This window comes from Plodia interpunctella, chromosome 15 (genome assembly GCF_027563975.2).
Source record: "Plodia interpunctella isolate USDA-ARS_2022_Savannah chromosome 15, ilPloInte3.2, whole genome shotgun sequence".
NCBI lineage: Eukaryota > Metazoa > Arthropoda > Insecta > Lepidoptera > Pyralidae > Plodia > Plodia interpunctella.
Window position 1 is genome coordinate 10022997 of NC_071308.1, and position 27724 is coordinate 10050720.

The 27724-nt window shown below is 35.1% G+C and overlaps 1 protein-coding gene across 5 annotated transcripts in view; it reads right to left on the reverse strand.

The window, feature by feature from the left end:
• LOC128675763 (protein sidekick-1-like) overlaps positions 1 to 4943 on the reverse strand; it is a 196381-nt gene extending 191438 nt beyond the window's left edge. For all 5 annotated transcript variants that reach the window (XM_053755422.1, XM_053755420.1, XM_053755421.1 and 2 more), the window contains exon 1: positions 4551 to 4943. The gene's annotated coding sequence lies outside the window, so the exon portion shown is untranslated. The remainder of the gene's footprint in view (positions 1 to 4550) is intronic.
• Between the last annotated feature and the right edge of the window lie 22781 nt (positions 4944 to 27724).

The following is a 27724-nucleotide window of genomic DNA, read 5'->3' on the forward strand; positions in this document are numbered from 1 at the left end:
TAGAACCTAGAGCTGATGTCAAGCGTGTTTTTTATGTACAAATTATTATACTGTAATAATAAATAAATAAATAATATAATAAATAAATAAATAAATAAATATATTAGGACAAATCACACAGATTGAGCTAGCCCCAAAGTAAGTTCGAGACTTGTGTTATGGGATACTAACTCAACGATACTATATTTTTATAACATATACATATATAGATAAACATCCAAGACCCGGGCCAATCAGAAAAAGATCATTTTCCATCATGACCCGACCGGGGATCGAACCCGGGACCTCTCGGTTCAGTGACAAGAACTTTACCACTGCGCCACCGAGGTCGTCAAATGTAATGGAATATTATATAGGAATTCGAGTATATACTTTCAAAATTTGCCAAAGTGACGGATCTTTTTTCATAAAACTCAACGTCTAAGAGAAAATAAAAGACAATAATGTGTGAGGTAACAAGGTAAATATGTAAATTTTATATTTTGATGCTCATCTGAAATTCAGATCAAAGGTTGGCACGAGCTAGAATTTACATGGGAACATTGCAGGCTTTTAATGAGAACACAGCCTTCATACTAATCCGAAAGGGTTTCAAATATCAGCAATGTGTTGAGGAAAACATTCACGTTTCATAAATATTAAAGTTGATAATGTAATGGACAACGGAAATTGGCCAGGATTTTTGGCAAAGATTTCTATTTAGAAGGTATACTCATAAATACATCGGTGATGTTAGGCGCAAGTTGATAATGTTTAAAATCATACTGTAAACTCTTTGTTAAGAAAATGGTTTAATAATATAATATGTCATGGCTAATAAAATTCTCGGCATTCATGAAATTGACTTAGGTATAAGTCAATTTCATATAATTCCTGCCAAGATCCGAACAAAACCAAGACAAATTATTGCCGATATCGGTTACGCCTGACAAACATTCGAACGGACCCTTAGGCCGTTTGTCTACGGCGACCGTCTGTATGGATTCGTTTTTGAGAAAAAATCTGACTGAATAAGCGGTCCTGAACTAACAATGTTTGTTTTCTCAACGTCCGGCGTCTGAGGACAGTTATCCAAATTTTTGACGGACTCGTGTAAAAATAATTGTCTGTTATAAATAAAAGAAGCTATAAAAAGCAAATAACTGCCATTCTCCTTACTCATCTGACTGAGTTCATGAAATATTTTGCACTCTCTACCACCTTTACCAATACTTTCGGATTATTAAACTTCAATAGGTACCAATATAAACAAAATTGTTATTCTGAATTGTTCATCAAAATTAAACCCTGTATTCACTGCACCTCATACATGTATCAAAGATATTTTTTCATGATAATAACACCCTGTAAAAATATACGTTTGTGAGACAAACAATTCAATTTTAAAATATTAGGAAACTCCACAGTGTTGCCTTTGTAGATACTTGCATTTAGTTCAGACTACCGAAAACACCCTAACATAGTAATATAAATAGCATTACCATATCTTATATGTTCATTCGACACATCTTCGCGTTGTGTACAATAAACAAGGAAAACAATATTATAACTGACCCCCTGTGCGCCGGTGCCCGGGTCGGACCCGCAAGGATATTAATCCGATGATCTCGACGTTATTGACTTGCCCGCTTTGTCTTCCAAACTTATCTCCTATAGTGTTGAACAACTGTCGATATTGTAAACCTATCGGTGCTGTGACATATACAACACCTACGTATATGCTGAAAAAATATAGCTAAACATTTATCGTTTTTATCTTATTTACCAGTATATCATTTGTTATTTGTAGATAAGTATTTTTTATTATTTTATGATAATGTAATTTTTCAATCTTGTGTATAAAGCAAGTAAAAGAATAGCATTTGCTTACAACTTTACTTACTTTGCAACTTATTGATAGTTATATATTTAAAATATAGACAGTGTTTAAGAATTGTGATTTTTATAATATATCAATACTACCAATCCTTAAAGTAATAAAAAAAGAAGAAGAAAAAATTGTTTATTTCCATCATAATTCAAATTACATCATTTATATTTAATAATACTATGTATATTAATACTTACTCGTTAAAATAATAATATTTATCGATATGTCACTTAAATTGTTGATAGATACGTGCTATTGATATCGATAGAAACACGCAACAACACTTTTCCGAACTATTCTCCTGTTATTTTATTTATCGCAAGTGAGAGTGTGGCCGACAGTCCGCTTTCTATTGATTAGTTAACTTTAATGACTTGAAGTTTATACTATATTCGGATTGAGAAAAGTTTAACATCTTTTCAACGCACGACTATCCGATAAACAAAAATGTTATTTATTTAGTTTTATTTATTTATTCCATTTTACAATAAGACATTGTGTCGGAATTAACATTAGGCATACAATTAAATCATACAAAATAAATAATAATAAATAATGTCCTATCCATATAATAATTTACAATTTAACATTTACTAATTTACATTGTTAACATTCACTTACATAAAAACAATTAAAAATTCAAATTCGTCATTTAAGTATTTATAAGTCATATTTAACCTATTTAACATTCAATTATGAAATTTGTGTCATCAAGTTAATTCATCTACTGCATAAAAGCATTTGTCCAATAAATAAGCTCTCAGTCGCGCCTTAAATACATTTACGTTAGTTATTAATTTAAAATCGCGAGGTAGTCTGTTAAAAAGTTTAACTGCTTGGAATTGAACGCTTTGCTCAGTTATTTTTAAATGTGGTATAAGGAAATTTGGAATGTCTTTTCGTCTAGAATTTAAGCGTTCTATCCTTTCACCTTCGGTTTCATACTTATCTAAATGCTTAACTAGATTTGTAAGTAAAATGAAAATATACAAACACGGGACTGTGAGGATTTTTAAATCTACAAAATGTCTTCTGCAAGACTCCGTTTGATGTTTACAGAGCATTGTTCTTATTGCCCTTTTTTGTAATATGAACGCTTTTTTTTAATTATAATCATAGCTTTTCCCCCAAAATTGGATACTATATCTCAAGTGAGCTTCAACCAGTGCATAATATGTCATTTTTAATTGTTCCAACGTCAAATCCTCCCTAAGGCTTCTTAGAGCATAGCATGCAGAACTTATTTTACCTAAAGAGATGTGTAATAAATGATGTGTAGTAAATGTTAACTAAAGAGATGTGTCTTCTCTGTAAATGAAATGTTTAACTTTTTATGAGAATTAAAAAATATATATTTAGACCTAAGAGACCCAAAATGTCTACAATTGTAATAAACAAGTTTAAAACGTGCAAGTCATGTGGAGAATGAATTTTCTAATCCAGAGGATCATCCCAATGTAAAATTAATTTTCACAAAGACATAAACATGAGCGAAGATTGAAATATAGATAACCATGGAATAAATAAAACCTTGGACAGAAGTCCACAGTATTGGTTTAGTTGTTATTATTAATGTCATGTCCCAATATTATTTAAAATATGTGAACATTGATGTACAATACATATATAACTTACGGCAATTTTTCTTATTTATCCGTGTCAACAACCTTCACAAAGTTTCAAATATCAATTAAGTAGTCGCGAGGTAGCAACATTACGAAATTGGAAATACCAAATCAAGTTCGGAAGGACAGAGTTATCGAGCATCATTACAGCTCTCGATCCTCCAATAAAGTTTTAACGAAGCTCGAGTCGCAGAAAAAAATGTAAATTACACGGAATTCTACTAAAATAAAAATTGAAGATCGTAATGAGCCGAGAAATAAAATTTTCATTGTTTGGATTAATCCTCAGCAAATTAATTCCGTTGGGAATGTTTCTCAGTCGCGTCCCATGCTGCCTTCGTTCGAGCGAATTGGAATATGAAAGAAAATTTTTACCTAAATAGGAGTCTCCAGAGTTTCCTCTAGAGACTCGAGTAACGAACGGTACTGTAAAATATATGGAACTTAAATGTTAATAAGTCCTTAATATAACTATCTAGATGTTAGTTTATAAAGTTTTAAGGTAAGTAATTACAATATAAGACGAATACAAACTTCAATGAAAAATAAATTATAGGCATAAAATAAAACTGTCTTGTATTGTAGTATGTGTATGTAAAGATACGTCTAGGAAAAATAAAACACAAATAAACATCAACTACGAACCCGAGTAAACTTAGATCATTTATTGAGTCGTAACCTCTTGTACCATGGCTCTTGTTTACCGTGGCAGCAATTTTGAGATTTGTTGGTCCTTCGCATAATAATTCATAAAGTACCGTCTTTTCAATTCCAACGCTTCGCAAACAGAAGTTCCTAACAAATACTGACCAATTAAGAAGGCGCGAATTCAGAACTCCCCTAATCCATTTAAGCATTATCATAAATATTAATAAGGTTCAATTTGCTAAAATACAACGCTGCCATCCTTCTACTTAAGATAAGTAAATAGAAAAAACTGTTTGATTTAGTACCGTTTACCAAATAGCGAAGTATTTATTCAATGTTCATTAACATATTCTAAATTAATCCGTAGTACTACATAGTGAACATTTTCACAAAAAGTATATACTTACAAATTAATTCAATTCCTCCAGAACGATACACAAATGTCACGTGTCACTTCACAAGTTTTTCTTTCTAGTGATTTAAACAGATTACTGTAAGAAATTCGGATTTACATTAGCTTCCAATTGTCTTATCAATTTAATTGATAGCAATTTGGTCCTTAGCTACGATTCACTATTTGTAAGATAAATTTCCAAAAAAGAAACACAATCACTTCAACGATACTGGTTTCAGATCCCTCACATCACAGTTATCGCTCACTAAGCGTATATACGGAAAGCATTAGTACCGCGAGTGTTGATAACATGCCGATATCGCGGTGAGGATGACTGGCGCCCAACGTGGGACGGCTGGAGAAACGCGCGGCGCAGACGTCCGTCGTCTTCACGCGCCAGCGAGAAACTGCCGGGTGCGCACGCCTAGACCCGGCCGGCCCCTCCCCGCGCGCTTTTCCCTGCTCCGCCGCTGCAATTCGGCACACAAAAAAATCACATCAGAAAGAAAACCTTTCCCTGTCAGTAAGCTTCAATGGACGTCCTCAGGCCTTAAGTGCTAGTCTTTTGGTTATTAGCGATCGACGCCATTGTAACTTAAATGACGCAGTTCCGTTGAATTACGATTGACTCGTGTAAGAAAGGATTAATCGGTGAATTTGTAAAATGTTTCTGAATCAAATTTAATGTCAATTTCTGTTGAAACTTATGAAGAAGTTAGGCTTCGGCTAAAATTTTTCCCCGTTCCTGTATACACTCGAACATCAAACGAGCCGAGTTCAAAGCGTTTTTGCTTATATTCATATTATTTCTCTCCTCTCAGAGCGTTTACGTAACTTATTAGCATGTATTCTTTTATTTACTTGGCAACTTGTGATCGTTATAAGAGCTTCAGGTTTTGATAATAACGCTCGCTCACCTCGCCGTTATCCTTATTATTTGCTATTTCAAGCGGTGTTCTCTTTGAGATATATTTCTAGGTATATTTTTGATCTAAAATGTTGTATGTCTATCATTATATTCGGTAATTTAATGAGCAGTTGTCTTGGTTACCAAAGAAACAAAATAATTTGTTTACTGAAACAACATTTGTTCTACGCTAAAAGAAATATACTTTTTATAGGCACGTTCTCTTTTTTTTCATAGACGTATTCCTCATGGCTGAAGGTCGTGGTTATTATGAGGAATTAAACATACACAACAACTTTCTTGGCTCTATTAATGGACTGCTTTGGAATTGCCTTCTCCATTTCTCTCAATAAGTAGGGTCCAGGTTTCAGGTTGAAACTCATCTGGCACGAGTAGCACCACTACACTTAGGCAAATTACAAATAAGTTTTATCAGCAAATAAAAAAAAATTAACAATTAAAAAAATCAAGTTCAGTACTGAAACCTCAGAATATACCTCAACTAAACCATTTTCAGGCGGCAATAAAAATTACTGAAGGTATTTATTAGTTGTGGTAGATTAGAATTACTCACACACACAGTAATGTAAAAAGATCCGTTCGAAAATATTATTTTAGATTATCCGCTATATCATTTTATTCTTTAGCAAGGAGTGAATCTTGATCAAATAAATCTGAAATAAAAGAAATCGTGGGTGGGGCCTTTCCTGTGTTTGAAACTTGGTAATACTCTTTACCTAGAAAAAATAAAAAATAAAAGGAGAGCACGTCACTCTCTTTTTCCGAAGAGGTCATTTTGAAAAAATACTTTTGTGTATTTCTGCACGGAGACAATGTAGTTATTGATGAAGTGGAGAATAAGGTGGTTAGAAAATATCACTTTGACATGATTTTCAATTATTAAAAAGAAATAGGTACCACTCACCATCCAATAAGCTATTAGCTGCGCTTTTGTTTGTTATGAGCTTATTTACTGAGGTGAAATGAACATATAGGTGTCCATGCTGGCGCGGCAAGCACTCATAGATCAACAAAGAGACAAAAATGGCGGAAGGATTTCTTTATCTTAACCTTATGTCTTATAATTTTATCTTCTTTTTTCTATCTTTAACTTACATAGTTATATGAATTTAATGTTGGTACTTATTATTGATGTGCTTCTAGTTAAGTTGTCGTGATGTTTGTTCACACGTGTAATTTTCGCTTTAAGATTATTGTTATATACACATAGTCGGCTCTGTTTGGTTTATTATATTGTAAAGTATTTTTTATCTTATGACTGTTTTTGCCAAAAAAATTGATAAAAAAAAACCGAGTGGTTCTATTCCAGGGCGGAATCACATGGCATTTTATCACGTACTACTATTAATTTACTATTCGTATGTAAATATAACATTCATTTCACAAAATTATTCTCGAAAGTGGAACAAAAGTTAGTGAAATTTCTATCTATTCTCTGTATGTACGTTTGTTTTCCACATAACCTGAACTAACAAATTCGCTGCACACATTTCAAAGACAAAGAAGTGCAAAATAACTCCGATTCACCTTTATACGATATACGGCGAAACTTCCCGGGAAATAGAGATATGAAATAGTGATATAAATGTTGAATCGAGTCTCAGGGTTGCCACATTAAGTGCAGTTTATGCATTATTAACATTATATGTGGTAGGTAATAAAATTTGGATTATAGTCACGCCAATAAAACTCAATGGATCTTTTGATTTTTTACACGTTGGTAACGACAATATACACGTTGTATTTCATTCCATTATATTAATTCAATGCACGTGACTGTACATGGAATCACACATAAAACGAAAGATATTTTTTCCAATGTGAAATTTTATCGGTTTAAGTTCATACCATCTAAACAAAATATTGACCTCAGCGTACCTATCAGCAATGACTATTGAAGATAAAAAAAATAAACCTACAGCATTTAGCCATTAAAAATAGCAATATTTATTAATATAGCAATGAATATTGCCAAAAAATTTTCGCCCAATATGTCAACACTAAGAACTACAAAGAGTTCCCTGCGCGAACCGCGCGGAAAGACCAACCAACACACCAAGAAAATCCTGGCAACACTAATATTTCACGCGAACCATGCCGGCACTTATCTTCGATTCCATTCCATTCAAACGTGCACTTTATTGCCACATCATAAAGGTTAATTCTCTTTAATGTGATAATCATTTCATTTCCACCTCAGGGGATTCAATCTAAACACAACTCTGTTGTGTTATTTTTAAGACTGAATTTACAATGGGTAGGGAATGTTATCAATTCGCACCTAGAATTCGGTATCGACTCTTTTCGCGCGCCTTTGTTCCTAATGTTCATTACGTATTCTCTCTACTGATATTGGTAGATATAAATTTTATAGGTTTTATTGTGAGGTCGCGGTTCGAGGCATTGTGGGTTGGATTTGTTTGGCCCATCGCCCGCGAGCTCCTGAATACTTGATGCGCTCTTAAACGACTGATTTCGGCGGTTCCCCCGTAATGACATTTAGTACGTGTTAAATGGATTTATAGGGCCGCTGTACTTTTGCCGGGTTTTGCTTTGGGATTATGATGGGGGTTGTGGATAAAGCAATCTGAATGTTTATTGATGCTATAGTTACGTTATATTCACTGGAAGACCATATAAAACAGGAGTTTTTATCATTATCATATTGAATCTATACCTATATCGAAGGGACGGTAACTGAAAATAGAATAACATTCGATACTTTTTTTATAATAACACTTCCGACAATATCAGAATCGACATTTTTTTATAATAAAAAAAATCAGGCTTTCGCGCTAACAAAGTGTACTAAGTTTATCAATTAGATAGTTTTCATAACTACCTTAAAACTTTCGCGTCGCATAAATATAATACTAAATAACAGGTATTAAACGTGCACACACCTTTTCTATTTCCCAGACGTTTCGGACCTAGTTACAAAGGTGGGCGACTGACTCAGCTAGCTACGGCGGCGACGTCTTTCCGGTAGAATCTTCTTCTACCGCCATATTAATTCTCCGCCAAGTACCATCACAATAAACACCTACAGTGTCCTTATTCTGAATCAATATATATATATATGAAGATGAAATTAAACAGGAAGGTAGATTATGACTAGGAAAAATCTTTTTGGATTCTTGGAGAGGATTTTTGGAAATTCCATCTATAAGAGGATGAAAGCTGCGACCAAAAAGTAGTTATCTATATTAGGTTGCATTCTTTTATCGTAGAAACTGAAGTTTTAAGTGTAACTAATGTACTTACAATTGCTTGATGATGCCATTCACAGACAAAATATTTTGTGATATTACCACGTACTCGTAGATTTCCTTGTTTCCCAGCCTCACTGACAATCGGCTACAGAGAGCTTAAGAACACGAGGATCACCTGGCCCAAACTTTATAAGAAACAGGTTGAAGGGCCCTTCGCTCCGAGCGCGGGCCTTGTAATGACGTCCTCACTATTTCTTTGTCATCTCACGAGCTCGAGGGCTGGATAGGCTATTAACTATTTTTTGCTTCTGTCTTCCAGCTTAGGTGTAAGTGAAATACAAGATATATGAAATAACAATATATTTAGTAAAAGAAGAGAGGCCTATACACAGCAGTGCGCTGAAAAGGACTGAGATGATGATGGTTAAGTAAAAATAGAAACAATTTTTGGCGTAACATATAAATTATCTTCATACTTAACGAACAATGATAATTCAGTAATTAAAATATCTATATATATAAATATCTGTGTGTCGCTTTGGTGAATGTCCGTTTCCAATCAGATTTTTACTATAAGAGCAATGGTCAGATATCAAAATATTGCCATTCCATTAAATATTGCTCCATATATACATAAATATTACCTCCAACAATGATTATCTTCAATCATTAAATCATCCACCATTAGCACTACATCGCAGGTCACCGTAAGCGTCGACAAAGCCCCCGCAACCCATGGAATTCAATTTGGATGCACTCGATAACGCTATTGCGGTATACTACCCATACTACCATTGGGCCTTCAAGATTCGTTCCAAAAGGCCAAAGGTATTCAATTTAATGCAACTATTGGACCTCGTTTTCACTAACTCTGCTTGTGAGTGAGAGATGACACTATTTGAGACTATATGATGATCGTTATGAATGATCAACTTTCGGGGCTCCAATTGTTTTTGCTCCAATGTTTTTGATTGTCTATTTTAACTACTACGTGAGGTCAGAGTCAAAACATTTGCGCAGAAAATACGCTTTTACAGACACTTTTTTGCATGTCAAATTTAAATCATATATAAATGATATTTCTCTCAATGTTAAAAATTAGAATTTCGAAACGATCTTGTTGAAGGTCGAATTATGAAGGTCCAGTGCCAGCAAACTCGCCCCCACTATTGCGGTCTGCGATAACTTCCAATGCGCAATGTGGTCAACTGGTACACGATCATATTAGGACTACATTACGCCGATTGTACGGTTTGTCCAATTATTTTTCACAAATTGCCGCGACTCACTGAATGCTGGGATAAAAGTGTACTATGTTAGTTTCTTACGCTAGAAATAATTAGATTTCTCTTCATATTATTATAGGTACAATAAACAGTACATCAAGTAACATTAATTCATTGCAAATATCGCTAGTATCGCAGCTTAAAAGTGAATATAGGTTAGCTTTAACATTTGGTCGACTGTATAATCTGACTACCTCGGTGGCGCAGTGGCAAAGTTCTTGCCACTGAACCCAGAGGTCCCGGGTTCGATCCCCGGTCGGGTCATGATGGAAAATGATCTTTTTCTGATTGGTCCGAGTCTTGGATGTTTATCTATATATGTATTTGTTATAAAATATATTATCGTTGAATTAGTATCCCATAACATAAGTCTCGAACTTTATTTGGGGCTAACTCAATCTGTGTGATTCATCCTAATATATTTATATTTATATATTCCTTAGACAATAAACAACAGATCTATGGTGCAATGAAAAGTGTCGCGACGTTTATCTCCATTTTATGTGTATTCAATATGCGCATTGCCGATAATTTGCATACAATTGATAGCTCTGTAAGGAGCGGACGTGCAACTTTGGTCGAGTAAGTCGACTTGATTTTCGATGAACCGGCTATTTTGCTGATAAAATATGCTGATGATCGACATTAGATCTGTTTAAATTAGGTTATGGTGTCCACAGGGGAGGCCTTTGTCAGTAGTGGAACTCCATATATTGGATTATCCCTACTTGATATTAGTAAAATAAGTTATTGCGGGCGTTTTATGTAGGAATTCAGGTCCTGTCAAATTTGGTTTCTTACAAAGAGTGTTTACTTTGCAAAAGTTGTCCATGGATGTACTCGTAGATCTTATGTATCTTGTGTATGTACTTAGGGTTGTGATGTTAAGGTTCCCGTTGGTATTTGAATAATAAATAAGCAATGTTATAACAACATAATGATGTCTTAGTACATATGAAATCTGATAGCTATTATGAAACATAAAATCAACACCATCGGCAACATAAAGTACTCTATATAGTATTCTTCATTTTAATGTGACTATTTTTGATTCCATCATTGTTTACTGTCTCTTTCTCTCTCCCTTTCTCATTCTCACGCAGTGACGCCCCGTAACAGAGTTCGTGGAAATAAAATAAACCCCGAAAAAAGACTTGGCTATGCTTTTACGACCGGCTGCCTACCTGACGTCAACTCTCTATGGCGATGCTATTGTGGCCTATCAGTTGTTAAAGCATGTGTCCCTTAATCGCCTCGTATGACACCCACGAGAGGATTTGGAGTGGTCTTATTCTCGGGCACATTATTTCACTCAACCAATGTAAACTAAACGGAATCGTTCACTGAATGATCTCCAATGGTTTACGGCCCGGGCCGCTGTTATACTGCGACTGGCTGCTGTACAACTTATGGCTACGGATGACATATTTTAAATTGCTTTTATATGTATCTATCGATAGTAAAAAATGCAAATACACTGGCGATGATCTGTTTATATAAATTAAATTAGACATTTTTTGTATTATGTATTTCTATATTATAAACTATATGATTATTCATTGTATAATAAACATATATTTATTATAAATATTTACATATGTATTTTTTTAAATAATAAGTATTGTTTATTATAATTTTACTTATAACTTTTTCCGCAAGTGTTTCATACTAAATAATATGAAAGGTGAAAGCGTGTTTGTTCGATAATATACATATATATATAACAGAACAATAATTTAATATTATTTTTTGTGTGGAGAGGGATTCCGTCAATAGTTTATTTCATCAAATTTTTATTAATATTTCTATCAAATCGTCGAATTATTTTAATTTGATATAGCATTTTGTCGTTAATGTTATGGTTTTACAAAAGGGTTTGGAACAAATTTGATGTGCTGTAATCATAGCCTTGACTGGCTTTAAAAGAAGCTAAAAAGAAGATCTTTTGAATGAAAAATATAGTCCGCACAGTCTGCATAATAGGCGAAGCAACGAAACATATATCTAGTGAATAAATTTTAGTGTAATTCATGATCAGCTTACAATAGACGATGTGAAGAAATATGTACCAGGTAAGGCACTGTATTGTTTTGTGACTTATAAACATCATAAAGAAAATTATAATTAAATTATAACAATAATTATCTATTCCTAATATTTAGTACAATATATATATTTTTTATTTCATTATTACTGAGACTATTGAAAGTTGTTCAAATTTTTTTTTTTTTTTCAAATTTGACGACCTCGGTGGCGCAGTGGTTAAGTTCTTGCCACTGAACCGAGAGGTCTCGGGTTCGATCCCCGGTCGGGTCATGATGGAAAATGATCTTTTTCTGATTGGCCCGGGTCTTGGATGTTTATCTATATATGTATTATATTATATAAAATATAATATCGTTGAGTTTAGTATTCCATAACACAAGTCTCGAACTTACTTTGGGGCTAGCTCAATTTGTGTAATTTGTCCTAGTATATTTATTTATTTATTTATTTATTTTTGCAACAAACATGAATTCAAATTTTGATTATAACATAATTATTATTGTATGTATTTTAATTAGTAAATAGTTTAATAAGTCATTTAATTAGTAAGACCAGTAATATATAATATTATTCTGTTTGTTAACACAAAACTGGTAGCCCTCAATTAACAACACTTCTTTACCGCGCACTGATTTTTCTATTTTTATATCTGGATCTGACATAAGTGCAGCCGATCAAATGGGACATCGCCCTATTAACATTTGATTTAGTGTTCCTAGATGAAATCTTCAATCGGTAGAAAGTAATTCAGTAAAGTATAGCATCGATTAAATGTTCTTCGAAATGTTGCGCAGTTCGACTTATTATGTTTTCGACCAGGCGCCATCGCTGAATTGCAATTCGATGAGATGTTTCTCGAAATGGAGTAGTGATTCCGGACAACAGAACTACCTAGTCCATTACTAATCATTACGTAGTATAAAATAAAGTCGCTATAAGTAAAGACTAATAGGTAATTTAATAACTCACAATCTTGTTGAAAGACCAAGACCAAAACTGGGAGTAAAACACTATTTTTTTTTGTTTACCCAGGGGAATGCTTGTTACGCACTAAACCCCTGGGGCGTTTTCACGCTGCCTTTATGGGGGACGTCACGGGGTCGCTAGAACAGGCCTTCGGCCGCAGAGAACAGGGGGGATCGTCGAGAGACATACCGACTCTCCTCTTCCCCTGCAGCCCTACCGCACCGTGTTCAGCGCCACGGCCGCGCTGTAGTCACGGAGGACAACCCCGCGACCCCACCTCTGGTCCCCTCTAGTTTCATTCAAAGGCTGGTGGCGGGTTACCAGCCAATGGCAGTACTACCGTCCACCAGGCCCAGAGCACTCACCAAAGTCTCTGGGCCTTGGGTTCCTCTTGGTTCACCGGTGTGGCTGGTTGTGTCAGACCAGCCCCCCAGGTTACTAAGCCCCACCATCGCGACAAGATGGGAACCCGTCGGAGGGGGAGGGCAACACCAAGACCAACACCAGATGAATTGGCGCAAGACCAAGACCAAGACTGGTTAAGTATCGTCTTGTTCTTGCATTTGGGCAACACTAATCTTAATAACAGCGCCCCGTAATCTTAATAACCCGGGATGGGTGGATGTGATAGATGGATCAATGTATCAAATTGATTTTGAATTACGCATTTTTGATTTCCTTATAGCGGGGCACATTTCGGCCGAGTCGAATTAGTTTTTTATGTAATTGAAAGATCAGGTGTCGGTGTGTCTGAATTATTCATGAGCGGGGCGGGGCACGTATGGAGCTAACTCATTGCTACAGTATCTGGCAGTTAATGAGCTCGCTAAATGAGTTTGAGGAACAAAGATATTACAATATGTCTAATTTGAAGTCTAATTTATTATTATAATGGAATTTGGAGCATAAAAACGATTAAATCCTGCATTACAATCCTTTTTGTAAATATGAGCAATAGTGAATGTTTAATTAAACACACGAGTGAGAAAGAAACAGTCACATTACTTTCTGTCTCTTATCTCCACATGTTCCCGGTGTTGTTCGGGGCTGTGATGCACCGAAGCTTGTGGTCAGTGTAAAAATTAACCTCGAAATGTTTGAGATTCTGCTGGGATTTTATAAGCCGCCGCTTACATGACGTTAACTCTCCCAGGGAATGCTATTGTTGCTTATCATCTGCCTAGGCTGTGTTCCTTAGTCGCCTTGTACGACATCCACGGGAAGATATGAAGCGATCCTATTCTAGGACGGACCACACGACAAACAAACGAATTACTAATATAAAATAATAATGATAATAAATGCTGAATATTATGTTGAAAAGGGTAATTATACTATTTTTCATTCTGTCAAAATCAAAACTGAAAAATTATGGCCTGTATGACAGTGGGGACTAGTGACGTTACAAATGTTGAAGTCAAAAAGCGTTTCAATTATATTAAACTAAGCTTCACTTCGCTTCATTGTCTAGTCGCTTCACAATACAAATTCAAGGGCATCATACATGAAAGTAAGAGTAGTTAGGTAAAGAGTAGTAACCAAATTACGCAGTTCCTTAGAGAACTACTTGCTTAAGGTAGGAAATGTCACAGGTCAGGGCTTTGTGTGGGATCAAATGGAGACCGCCGAACCAATATGTGGCGTGGGTGGTTATTCTTGAATTTAGAATCACGATTACTTCTCAGTTGATCATTAACAAATTCAGTAATCGATTTGAAAAGCTCTTTTCAACAACTTTGTATACAATAATTGTAAGCAATTTGTGACATAGCAGCGCCCGTCAGGGGACTTAATTGTTACTATTTATTGTAAACAAAGACCTGTATAATTAAGGAAGCAATAAATGATTTGATTTGACACAATACAGTACGGATACCTAAAATGGATGAAACTTAATCGAATTTACTGCATGAAAAGAAAACCAATTCATAATAAAATTTAGTATGCTCATTTGAAACATACTCAATTGAAAAAAATTAATGCTTTACAATATGTATTTTTCCCTCATTGTATGAGTTCAATGTATCTGTATCATGTAGTAGATATATATAGGTAGTATTACCTATTCTGCTTTTTAATATAGAAAGCAAAGAATATTTTTTAGATAAGCATCGTGTTTATCATAGATAAAAGAATTTTATCTATGGTGTTCACACTGTTTCTCAGTATTTGCTTCACAAATTGGCTCAGTAAAACTATAGCAGATCTCCGAGAGTCCAGCTTCCATATTCATCAGTTGTAATAAGCTGCATTTCAACAACCGCAGCAGGTGGCGCCACCCCTGCGCGGGTTCACCCCCTACTGTTTATAACAAACGGACCAAGGCGAATTTTAAAATGAAATAACGAGTGAGCTGCACAGCATAGAACGACTCTACACACTTACGGCAAACTCAGGAAGATGCTGACGCGAATGTACATGCGTTACGTAGTTTGTAAGTTTTTTACTGCAAGAAAAAATCATGTTCGTCGATATTGTGTGTTGTCGGCTAGCTTGCAAAATAAGAGCGCTACCGCCATCTATACGGAAAGCGATATACTAACAAAGGATATACGAAACTACGAACTCTAATATGAAATTTATAGAAATATATATATTAAAAAAATAGACATATAACGCTTATTTATAACATATTTTTAGATAGTTTAGGCTTAGGCACTATGACACTAAAATCAAATATCTTCAATGCAAATGAATGATAGACTGTCAATATAATGCTTTAGGCATTACCTTTTGTACTTTACCAAATGCAGAAATATAATGTGGTTAGAGGTATGGCTGGTTCGTACAACGTATATCTTGCCGTTTCAGGCGTGCAATCTTAACATAATCGCATGATATATATGTACAAACCATTTTATAAAGTATGATGGTTAGTTGCTAATTACGAATACGAGTAAAAACACAACTTTCACTTTCACTTCAACTAACCAAAAAGTATAACTATAGACTCCATTTGATTCAGTTCACGTAACTCATATATCTTTTTCCAAATTTTATTTAGAAAGTTACCGTTTTATATAATATTGAAATAATAACAAAGTTGGCATTGTATATCAAAAGTTCGTCCGCTACGCTACTGTATAAAATTGCTATAAATAATGGAGTTGTTAAGTCCCCGGTTCACACAACTTATTTAATAAGTCTGGCCCCCGTACTCGATAGTCCCACTATAAGTGTGAGCTTGATCAACTATAAAATGGATCTGATAATAGTAGCGGCATGAAGTCCTCTCGTGAAGTCGTGCATTTCGTACGGGTCGACAAAGGGCTAACAAACTTTAAGAACTGAACGACAACAACATCTTGGCATTTCTTCTCAGCAGTGGTCGTTCCGAAATGCTAGTAGTTTGTAGCTTTGGTAAACATCATTTAATTTAGAATATGACGTGAAAAAGTGCCTGTGAAGGCCTAATTTCTGAATAAATGATTTGATTTTGATTTTGATTTTGATTTTGATTTTGACATAATTCCCAGAGTTGACTTCAGGCATGTAACCAGTAACACTTGTAGATGATAGAGAGAGAGAGAGAGAGAATATTCATGCATAATAATTTTAATGCGAAAGTCTATCTGTTATGCTCTCAAGGCTAAACCGTGGTGCCCATTTTGACATAATAATAATATTTTTCTTTCAGCAAAAATATTTCTATCCAGCCAAATACGAAAGACGCTTTCATTTAAAATAAATGTGATTAGATGATGATGTAATTATTATTTTTAAGTTGATATTACACTGCCCACAGCAGTCTTTCATGATGTTTGGGAGAATTGTACCTACTTGAATTTAAACGAACACTGACTCAGGGGAACAAATTCCTTTAATCACAATATTTTTGTATCTATTTCGGCGTATATCAACGGGACTTCAACGTTCGGGGCAGGTCCGCACTCAGGTCGAGAGGAATGCTCGGTTTTGTTCCAATTTGTGATTGTAGTTCGACTCTATGCGGTGTTCTAGCTCGCGCGTCGAGAGCTGGCTTCTAGCTGAGTGCTTCGGAAAACGAAACGAGGGCGTTCATTGCTATTTTCTAGTGTTATTTTACACATTCTTCTTATTCTTCACTACAAAGTGCCTTCCGTGACCCACAACTGGGTACAGGCCTCCTTTCGTCTACGCCTAGTTTGGGTATTACTATACCCAAACTCGCATTTCGCCTGTAATATTTGTGTTTTGATAAACATTCCGGTGCGGTATTCACTATTGAATAGATACGTAAAATATTATTATCTACACATCTATTTTTTTAGAAAAATGGAAACCAATATTGTTTGTAAACTGTATTGAAATGTTACCGTATATAATGAAAATCTACGTGTTAAATGGATTCGAATATAGATTTTGCATGCATAAAGTAAATCATAGAATATCCAAGCGCAAACACCATGTTTTCACGCCGAGGTGTTACAGGTTACAGCCAAATGCAAGGTGATTTCGGGATCTCCGCACCAATCCGCTACGTACAGTCCACTACACATCAACAAGTGAACGGGACTGTGCTACAGTAATAGAGGCGAATTTGGGGAGTTTAAAGTGCTGCCGCTCGTACCGTACGATGTAAAATACAAATACACACACATTGCAGTAAAATCCTGTAGCTTAAACATTTCACCATCGGAACTAAACGTTGGCATTACAAAACAATCTCCTAGAGCCGGCAAATAAACTATATTCTCTTTAAGATATATACTGGGGAAACGTACTTGTCTATACAAGTACGTTTCCCCAGTATATATCTATATGTAGGACTGCTGTATAATAACACAGAAAATATATGCCAATTGTGGCTTATAAATGAGTATTATCTTCTAAAGTAAAGCACAAATTGAAGTATCCTGTCGTTAAATGATGAAATTATAAAAAAAGGCAGACACGACTCGTCTTTAGTTCACAAGTCAGTTGAGAAGTCCAGTCCAACTTCGCTAGAAATATCGCAATGGACCAAGTGTTCGGTGTTATACTTTCTACAACTTTATCGCATCAACTCATTGATTTCAACTCGGCAACTACCGACTTCAAAACGGAAGAAGTTTTGATAAATTATTCTCGAAATAAATCTAGACATTAAACATTTATTACCACGCCATTTAGCCTGAGATATCAATTCATAATTTTATTAATCCTAATTAAATTTCCGAGCTTCTCGAGTGATTTGTATAAATTGTATTTTTCTATTATTGTAAACGTCATAACAGTTTATAAGAATAAATGAATATTTCAAGCAAAGGCTAAATTATTAATGAATCACATTTACGTGTGATCATCGATGGAAAAGTGAACAGACAGAAAAGCTTCATTTTCTATCACATTGACGAAAGTATAAATGAAACGTCGAAAAATGAATGCTTCCCACGGTTTTAAGCGTAAATTATCAATCAATTTTAGTAAAATGCGTCATATAAGTTGGCTTTAATATATATTAGATGAACTACAATTTTTTGCTACAGTTTCAATTCCACTGTATGTATATTCTGTCAACTGCATATACATAATTAAAATCTGTTAAAAGTTGAACGTAATTGAACGACAAAGTTATCATCTAATATGATTCCCAGTAAGACATCTCAGGACACTTGGGTGAACTTTCAGATATGGAGGAACTAAAAGCCCCGGATTAAACTATGAGGGGGAAGAGGAGGATTAAAGACTGGTTATTAAATAAGTTGGGGGTTAAAGTGCAGATCGGCTTACGGAGACCGGCGCGCAGACGGCCGCAGGCAGGAGCCGCTGATTCGCGCTTCTGATCAATAGCACTGGATTGTTTCTATTAAAAGGCATTTACTCTGATTAGCTTAGCTGTGGGATCTGGGAAAGGAATGTGGGAAAAAATTCCAAATAAGTAGGTGTATTGCAGTATTGATCAGGTATTGAATTACTCTGACTCTATGGTTGGCTGCCTGCCTGACGTCAAACTTTTTTGGAAATCTATTTTTGCCTATCAATTGTCAATAATTTAGGCCCTTGATTTCTGCTTACGTAGTTAATAACTAATTAATATGTTGTATTATTTTAATTTTGCCACACATTTGAAATTCATATATCGCCGATAGATGACTCGAGCGACGTTGAAACAATATTTAGAAAAAATTAAAATGATTTGATGTTTAGCAAATATTTGACACGAATCTTAAATATTTATCCTGAAAATTACTAAGAAATAGCAATCATTGACTCAACAAACCATTCGTGTGAACTTTCTCCACGTTGGTTTATTAATCTAATGTTCAGTTAGCTCCGGGCTGTAGCCGCTAATGTTGTCTACTGTATTGACGTTACTGCGACTGTGCAATGCCATCAAGTAAGTGTCGACACGAGTCGCAACAGATCTGTTGACTTGGCTCTGCAAACTAAGCAGCCACAAAGGACATGGAAGCCAATGCTGTATGTTGTGTTGAGACCGCAGACATAGTATGTTAGTTTAAAGGCCTGAAGATGTAGAAAACAATTTTAAACCTGTCGAGTTTGGTGTTTACTAGTTTTTTTATTCTACATTCTAATTTTTGAGAGAAGAGTTCTACATTATTAAACCATACAAAACTTCAATAACTCAATTTATCTTTCCGTTATAGGTATATAGTGTGAGCTGTAGAAATTTTATTAATATGATTTGTAAAAATGTCACTGTATTTTTCCCTTTACCCATACATGATATAGTTTATAAATCGATACATAACTGGTTATTATACAATATAAGTTTGTGACATGCCTTTACCTGACAAAAGTTGCATGAAACTTTTGCAATAACCAAGTCAATCTCCTACAAGAGCGGGTAACAAACACAGGTAAGTTATATATTAATGCCCACACAGGATATGTTGTTTACTTTACATTAATTCCCGTGTAAATTTAGGAGTGTAGAGTGTAGTAGACAAAAACCGCGACCACCGGGAAATACAGAGAACAAAACGCGATACACAAAGAGCGTCACAGGCAAAAAATATGCGAACAAAGTCATTTAGCTTGGCGCGGCCGTTTGTTAGTTCTCTCACGTGACCCGATGCGACCATTACGTGTTTTTAATTTCTATTCTTTGAGTTTTTCTGCCGAGTCAGCAGTCGTATGCTGCAGTAGCTTTGGCTGACACTAGTTGCTGTTCGTCTCGAGGAAAACTAGCTAATGATTATTGGGATTATTTCAAATCGGTCACGTGCGAGTTGAACTTGCGTGAAACGGGTTACATACAATTTACAGAATTCTTATAGATTTTTCTGAAATCTACAAGCAATGAACTACTTATTTTATATTATTTTCTAAATTTAAGGCTCAGGAACAGTAACAAAGGTTGTCACGTGCGTGTACTCTATACGAGTATAAGTTTTTGTATTGTTTTGACAGTATTATAGAAATTTAAACAACATTTTTTAAATCGTCGCCACCAACCCTTTAATGCACCATCTATCCATTTTTTTCTGATATTCATTAAAATTAAAATCATTAGCGCCATCTATCCAATTCTTCTCGAAAGTGTTTGAGTCATAAGATACCAAATTTAGTCCAAGATTCGGAGAAAATTTTCTGCGATAGACGGATAGAGAGACAGACACATCCTTTAAGGGTTCCGTTTTTTTATTTTTTTTTTTGTACAGTATCCTAAAAGGGACTTATCGTATTCAGTTGTTTTCGCGTTAGGCAATAACCTATTGAGAGATGATTATCGGCAATAAAAATAATTACTACGAAATTGAACTTTGAACCAGGAAAAACTAAACTGACAAGAAAAATAGTTCTATTCCTCTTCCTGAAATCTCCGGGCCAAGTATAACGACGTCGGCGTATTAACTTTTAAAACCGAGATTAAAGCACTAAGTGAAGTCATATTGCTTCGGAGCCGGTCCCACTTTGTTTCATTCAACTTTCCTCTGGACTTGAATATCTCGTAATTGAATTGAGAATACGAACGCAAAGTGGGGTATTATGGAATTTATGAAAAGTGGAAAACATTTCTGTGAAACTGATAGAAAATTCAAATATCATAAAAAAAATATCGCATTTAATGCAGCAATGTCGAAGTTCTCTTAGCTAAAATTTATAGTAAATGAAAATAAAGTTGTTTATAAAATGAAACTTACAAAAAAGGAATACAGGGCTTACAACAAGCCAGATCAGATTCAAGCTTTAAACATAATATTCTATTGAAAATGAAGTATGGGAACCTATTATTGTGGGACAGGAGCACAACTTCAAAGCTCGACGTTCCGAGGGCCGTCTTGCCCAATTTCTTCGAAGAGAAATATCAAATTTTGACGGCCGCCGTCATCTGCCGGCTCCTGCCTAATGAATATTTTACGACGAGCGAAGCCAGAAATTTATACATAAACGGAATATATTATTAACATATTTCTCGAGTGTTACATTTAATCTCCGCCTGAAATTGAGGAAATGTGCAAGTTTAAACACTGTTGGTTCAGGGACGGTTGACTGCTCACTTCATAATTTGAGCGATGTGTAACATGATTCATGGTCTATTTATACCAGAGTTATTAAAGAATATTTTCTGTATACGGAAACGGATCGTGCTTCATCAAAGTTGAAAATATCGTGTCGATACATTACGACATTAAAGAAAACATTTTATGAATTCCTAAGTATAGGTTCAAGACTCTTGAACTTATACTTGAAATATTACTCACCTTAGTTTAGGTATACCTAAGCAAATTGGAAATACTCGATTATCAAAGTTATGGTATGTATATCTATTTTTAGTGTTATAAAATCTCACATTACATAATTACAGTCGGCGGCTAGCGAACGCCCTACGACTATAACTATAGTTGCACAGCATTCTGTCAATCATAATCATAGCGATTTAAACATCCCCATTGCTGAGGTACCGGCCATTCTTATTGATGAATTAAAAAGATTGTCCATGACCTACCACGCGGGCTTCGTCTGGATCGGTGGACCTTAAATGCCGTGACCACTCCCCTCAAACGTCGAACCGCTATATTATTGGAACATCACCTCAATAAACCAATTTTGTTTAAATAATTTTCAGTTATCTACAAACGATAGCCCTCAATCATATTAACATTTTGGAGGACCCTCATGTAACCCAGGCATTTATATAGTCAAATATACGTCGTGCCTCTATGCGACGGTAATAGAGATTAAATTTCGATTAATTTTAATAGGTCTACTGACTGCACTCACCCTTCATAAAAACTTATCGTTCATTTCTGTAGTTGGTAGCGTCGATAAAAACTTTAATTTGATTTTCATTTCATTATAAATAAAATTACTACTCAAGAGTCAGATTGGTATTCACACTCATGTGGTGCGAGTAGGACGAGAAGCTGCATGAGCCCTAGCACAAACGAGCTGCTACATCAGGGTGTCCTAACCACCAAACCAGTATCGTAACTTCAATAAATACCGTTAAAATAGATCTACAATTGGCAGTGAAATGCAGTAACAATCGAGTAACCGATCTGTCGGTTATCTGGCGGACGCAGATCCCATTAATCATGTAAACAAACAATCGCAGTTTAATTGCCTTTATACAGTCTTTATAAGCGTTTTATAACACTGGTATTTCGCTGAGCTTGTAAATTCATTATCAACCAAAGAAATTTTTTCTGCTCTTTTTATAGTTTTAGTTTTCACTTGTAATTTTCCTTCCAAATAACTATTCTGAAATTTACTCGGTACTAATTTTCTTATTTTACTTATTTATTAATTTATGTATGTACACAAGTTTATTTATGTACACAATTCTCTCACCTGAGCGTATTCCCAGTTGCTAGCTCAGCCGTTAAGACTATATGTACAAAACATTACAGTCTAAATAAAAACTCACTAACTTAGGAAACTAAGTACAAAGGTTCCTAGAAATTTCTATAGAGATTTCTTCCCATACACCCGCGAATTTTTCTAAACTTACAACACATATACCTCTCATATAACTATACGCACTGTATAATTGAATAATATTACAGACATAGAGAAACGTTTAGTAGTATCATATAATTCTAAATAAACGAGGAGCTTCACATTGATTTTTACAGCAGTTAGTCCGTAAACTATAATCATAGAACTACGCAGTACCACCAGTAACCACCGCGCTACGCTATACTCAAGTTTACAACAAAAAGCATCATTAAAGCTGCCAAAACAGCGCGCAAAACAGCGTCTTTGTACTCAACGCACGCGGCGCAGCGACGACGCCTACTTCTGCATAATAAACACCTGAATATGTGGAGTTTTCATGTAAAATCTACTAAGATTCAAATAGTTACTTGCATACCACAGATATATCTATAATTCTATATCTATTCTTGTGTTATGTCAGATCAGACTACACAATCATAATTATTAGCATCGTGTTCAAATATTAAATACAAAATACTTAATTAACGAAAACAAACAAAACCACGAGTAATTATATGTTGAGCTACGTTTTAAAAATATCTTCATGCATGCTTCTCGTTATTACTCTGTAGTCCCATTTTCTGGAGCATATAAAGAGGCAAAAAACTAACACTCCCGGGTCGTGTGGAAATGAAAATGCGTTTACGTTACCTTTATCTCAGTATTTTACACAACTGCAAAAGCGAGTGTGAAGTTTTCAGAATTCCTTTCTGTAATTTTAACAGCTTTATTTCCAAAACTTCCAAAAGAGAGGGTTGTTGAGATTTTTATTTGTTATAGAAAGCACTACATATGCTCGTAGTGGACGGAGGGAATATTTGATGTACCTTTCTTACATATTTTGCATGTATGTATGTGAATAATGTGTTGTCAGTCTGGGTCAAAATGACATGGCATAGCCATTTATTTATGCCATTGGCTTGATCAACAAAAGCACACCTACAAACTATGTTGAAATTGACTCTACTTCTCTGGATCGAAAATAAAAAAATATATAAATGTCTTTGTCATAATATTATTGGCCAAGACTTCGTAGTGCCATGAAGGCGCTTGGCTCGTGATGTTGCAAGTTACCTAAACTACGCTCGGCACAGAAGTACTCAGTGAGCCTAGAGTTGAGTTACTGACAGATTCACATAAAGACCGTGCGTGGCCTCGGATATCGAACTAGATGTCGCATTCTATTCCCCTTACTTTATCATTATAGGCACACCACACGTGAAACAAGAGTCTCTTGCAAAAGGTCATTTTCTATTTTTGTCTACATTTCAGTGTGTTTCATATATTACCTATTAATTTTCAAATTTTCAAATGAAATGAAAATAAAATTCTCGCATTTCTCTCACCGGCCAGTCTCAATTAACGTTATTTATTGAGTTTCAAACTGGAATGTGTAGCGGCCATGCGGAGCCTTTCAACAAATACTATCGGAACTATGTTACAGAGATTTTCACCTTCCATTCGGAATAAATGTTTTTTTTATATTGGCAGTGTATAAATGCCGATCGGAAAGTATTCACAGATGCAACTCTGTTCGAAGGATAACAAATTGTTAAACAGAAATTCATAGAACGATAGAATTGTAACGGAATGTAAATTCTCCATTGCAACGTAGTCGGACATCCAATAAGAATATATTCTACATTCTAGTGTTAGTAAATCTGCAATACAAGTGTACAGGAGCGTTGACCGGTGCCTGCTCTCAGTAAATTATCCCCCGGTGTCATAAAGAGTTTTGGAACTTCAGAATGTGCACCCATTTTATTAAATATTCATGCAAACGGCGAACTATTTGATAAATTTCAATGTTACAACGCAAACCATGAAAGCATCAGGACAAAAATAAATTATTAACTTTTAACACGTTTTGACATTCTTTCCATTGACTCTACTACTTTTTACAACCTTTTATTCACTTGCGATGTAGTAAAAATAGAGGTAAGTATGTTCGGGTGGAATCTTGTAACTCAATTTTGAAGCAGATCTTCAACAGATTAAGCTGAAATTTTATACACACGTTTACTTTGTATAACAATGCATGGCCTGATGGTGCACCCAGGAACGGGTCCCGACGAGGGAACTCCTCAACGGTTTACTGTACAGACGTACGACTTTTTTGTCATGCATTGAGTGCAATAAGATCTCTCTGATAAAAGTAAAAGCCCGTGTCAAAATGTCATTTTTGTAAAAATCTTATTGTACCATACCTATTATGTGAGCTTAGTTATAATTTATCTGACATTAAATAAAAACATCTCGTCTTGTCATCGTAATTCTTCAAAAGTAATTTTCAGTCACTATGGCTCAAGCTGCCCGCGCCCTCGTCAGCGGCCGACAGTTTGCACACAAACGACCAACTTTCAGAGTTTAAAACCAAATTTCGCAAAAGGTCTTAGAAAGTCGGAGCTTGGGGACCTGCACTGACGCTCAACTTTTTGTCTGTTACAGCTAAGGCGTTTTTAAACAACTTGACCCCGTGGGCGTGCCAAGAGATGAACGGTAAGCGGAAATTAGATTAATTTATACGTACTTACTCTTATATTCTGTACTACACCAAACTACTTATTCTATACCAAATTATTATAGTGATTTATGTAAAAATGGAAGTCATATAATTTAAGTGGATGGCTACGCCAATCATGTAGTATCTGCACATTCATAACGCCTTAACAGATTCTCAGTCTATGAACCAAGGAATATAAATTTCCACTTGGTCAAATAAACCTAGAGCGATCGTTGAAATTTTGACGTTAACAATTAAAGTAATGAATTTCAATAACACTTAAAAATCACATTCTGACGAGTCAACCATTGCAAACAAAATGCCTCTGGATGACATTAATGCTACTTGCGAGCGCCCAGAGCATATCACAGGGTAATATTAAAAGGTAAACAAATATTTACATCCAAACAAACATATATTTACCCAAGCATTGCCGTTGCCAAAATAACAAGTTTACCATGCAACAAGATAACGATGTAACGAAACAGCAAAAAATGCCAACGATCTCAATTGCGCGATATAAGTACAACCGACTTTATGCAGTAAAAAATACATATGAATAAAGGATTAAGTCGGTAACGATTAAAAATTATACCCGCTTCCTCTTCTGTATTACACCAGTTACAAGGTGCCGGGTCTGCAAGCCCAGGTGCGAAAGTTGCCGCTTGTTTGACACTTTGTTGAATTTATTCCGCCGCGTAGCCGAGTGGACGTTTAAATTGCCCACGGTGATATAATGCTTATCGCTGTCGCTCGGACCGCTAGTAGCACCTCTAGGACATAGTTCACTGCTGTATATAATTGACAAGTAAAGATATACGTACCCGAGGGCGTAAGCTACCCTCGGCTCCACATGAATCAGTTAAAGATCCGTTAATGATGTTTGTTTAAATGAAATCAAAAATAATTGCAAAAGCTCAATAATCATTAGCTCATTTTCATGTGTCGTACACCTTGATTCACTGCATGTTTGTTGCAAGTTCAAGTAAAGATCAGACAATATTGCATGTTTTACGAGACTGGCACAGATCATTGCCGGAGAAGCAGTACGTACACGAATATGTTTATGCTGCCAAATTTACTGCCTCCTATAAAACTAGAGGTGATCCAAGTCTGAAACATCATTGCCGACAATACGTTATTTTATCTAATACTTAGGCCAGATTTTTTATCGTTGTCGTTGTGCATGTAACACATTTTATATGAGATAGTATAGTTACTTTACTATACTTTTTCATGGAAGGTCAGGGACTCAAGATAGTTATATTAATTTAACAAATTTTTGTGTTTGCCATTTGTTTCATGCAATGGAACTCGAGTAAGCATGTACATAAGACTCAGTAAATATGTTATAAAATTAAAGTGACAATTGTATGCCAGACCTGGATCCTAGCGATCGAGCGATCCAATAAGCTTGGTTTATTGTCCCAATCAACTACCGTCTGTCCGTTAGTGCTAGACTTTGAAGTCGCACTCCCTAATATTTTGGATATAACTTGAATAGTTTCCATGTTATAGGTTACTGCCAGATTGAATTAAACTTTGACTTATCAACAAATTAGAGGAAAGTATATTACCTCATTCTACGAAGTTACAATATTATATCAATATTGGAATATAAGAAGTAATTCGTACCTATTTCTTTAATATTCATTACCATCTAAAGAATGTGTGAGAAATTTTTTATCGTAAACTATTAACAAATTCAGATTAAAGTGACACTTAATTTTATTAATGCAGCGACATACAGCGGAGACCGCGCCTCCTTTAAATTATTCATATTATTTTTAAATTCTGTAGATTGAATAAATCCCCTATTAACAAGCACCCTCGCACGCCCGAGGCATCTCATCCTCGAAGGAATGTCGTCGCAGGCATCACTATAATAGTCACAGAACTTGCAATATGTGGCATAAACTGGTTGTATTGTTACCGCCTAATATTTGTAATTCACTAGCAACTCGTTCCAGCTTCGCTCGGGAAAAACCATAATAAATTATACACCTGAACCTTTTTTAGGAATCACACTATTTATTAGTGAAAATCATAAAAATCCGTCCCGCAGTTTTTTAGTTTCTCACGTTCATATAGACTGGAAGACAGACAGACGCGACAGAGGGAATTCTTTCTATAATACATATATAAGGAGGCTCTTTATAAAAAATAATTAAGGAAAATATTTTCTTTGTCTAGCATATTCCAACTTTTTTTTTATTTATGTCTCAGTTGATTCAATAAACTTTCTATCTAATAGCAATGAGTTGCGGACCTTTCGAGAAACGATTTAATTTAATAGATTTTTTATTAGAATGCGAATATTCAATTACGTCTTGCTGTACACGGACACCTAAACCTCATATGTCCATCATAGAAAAGATA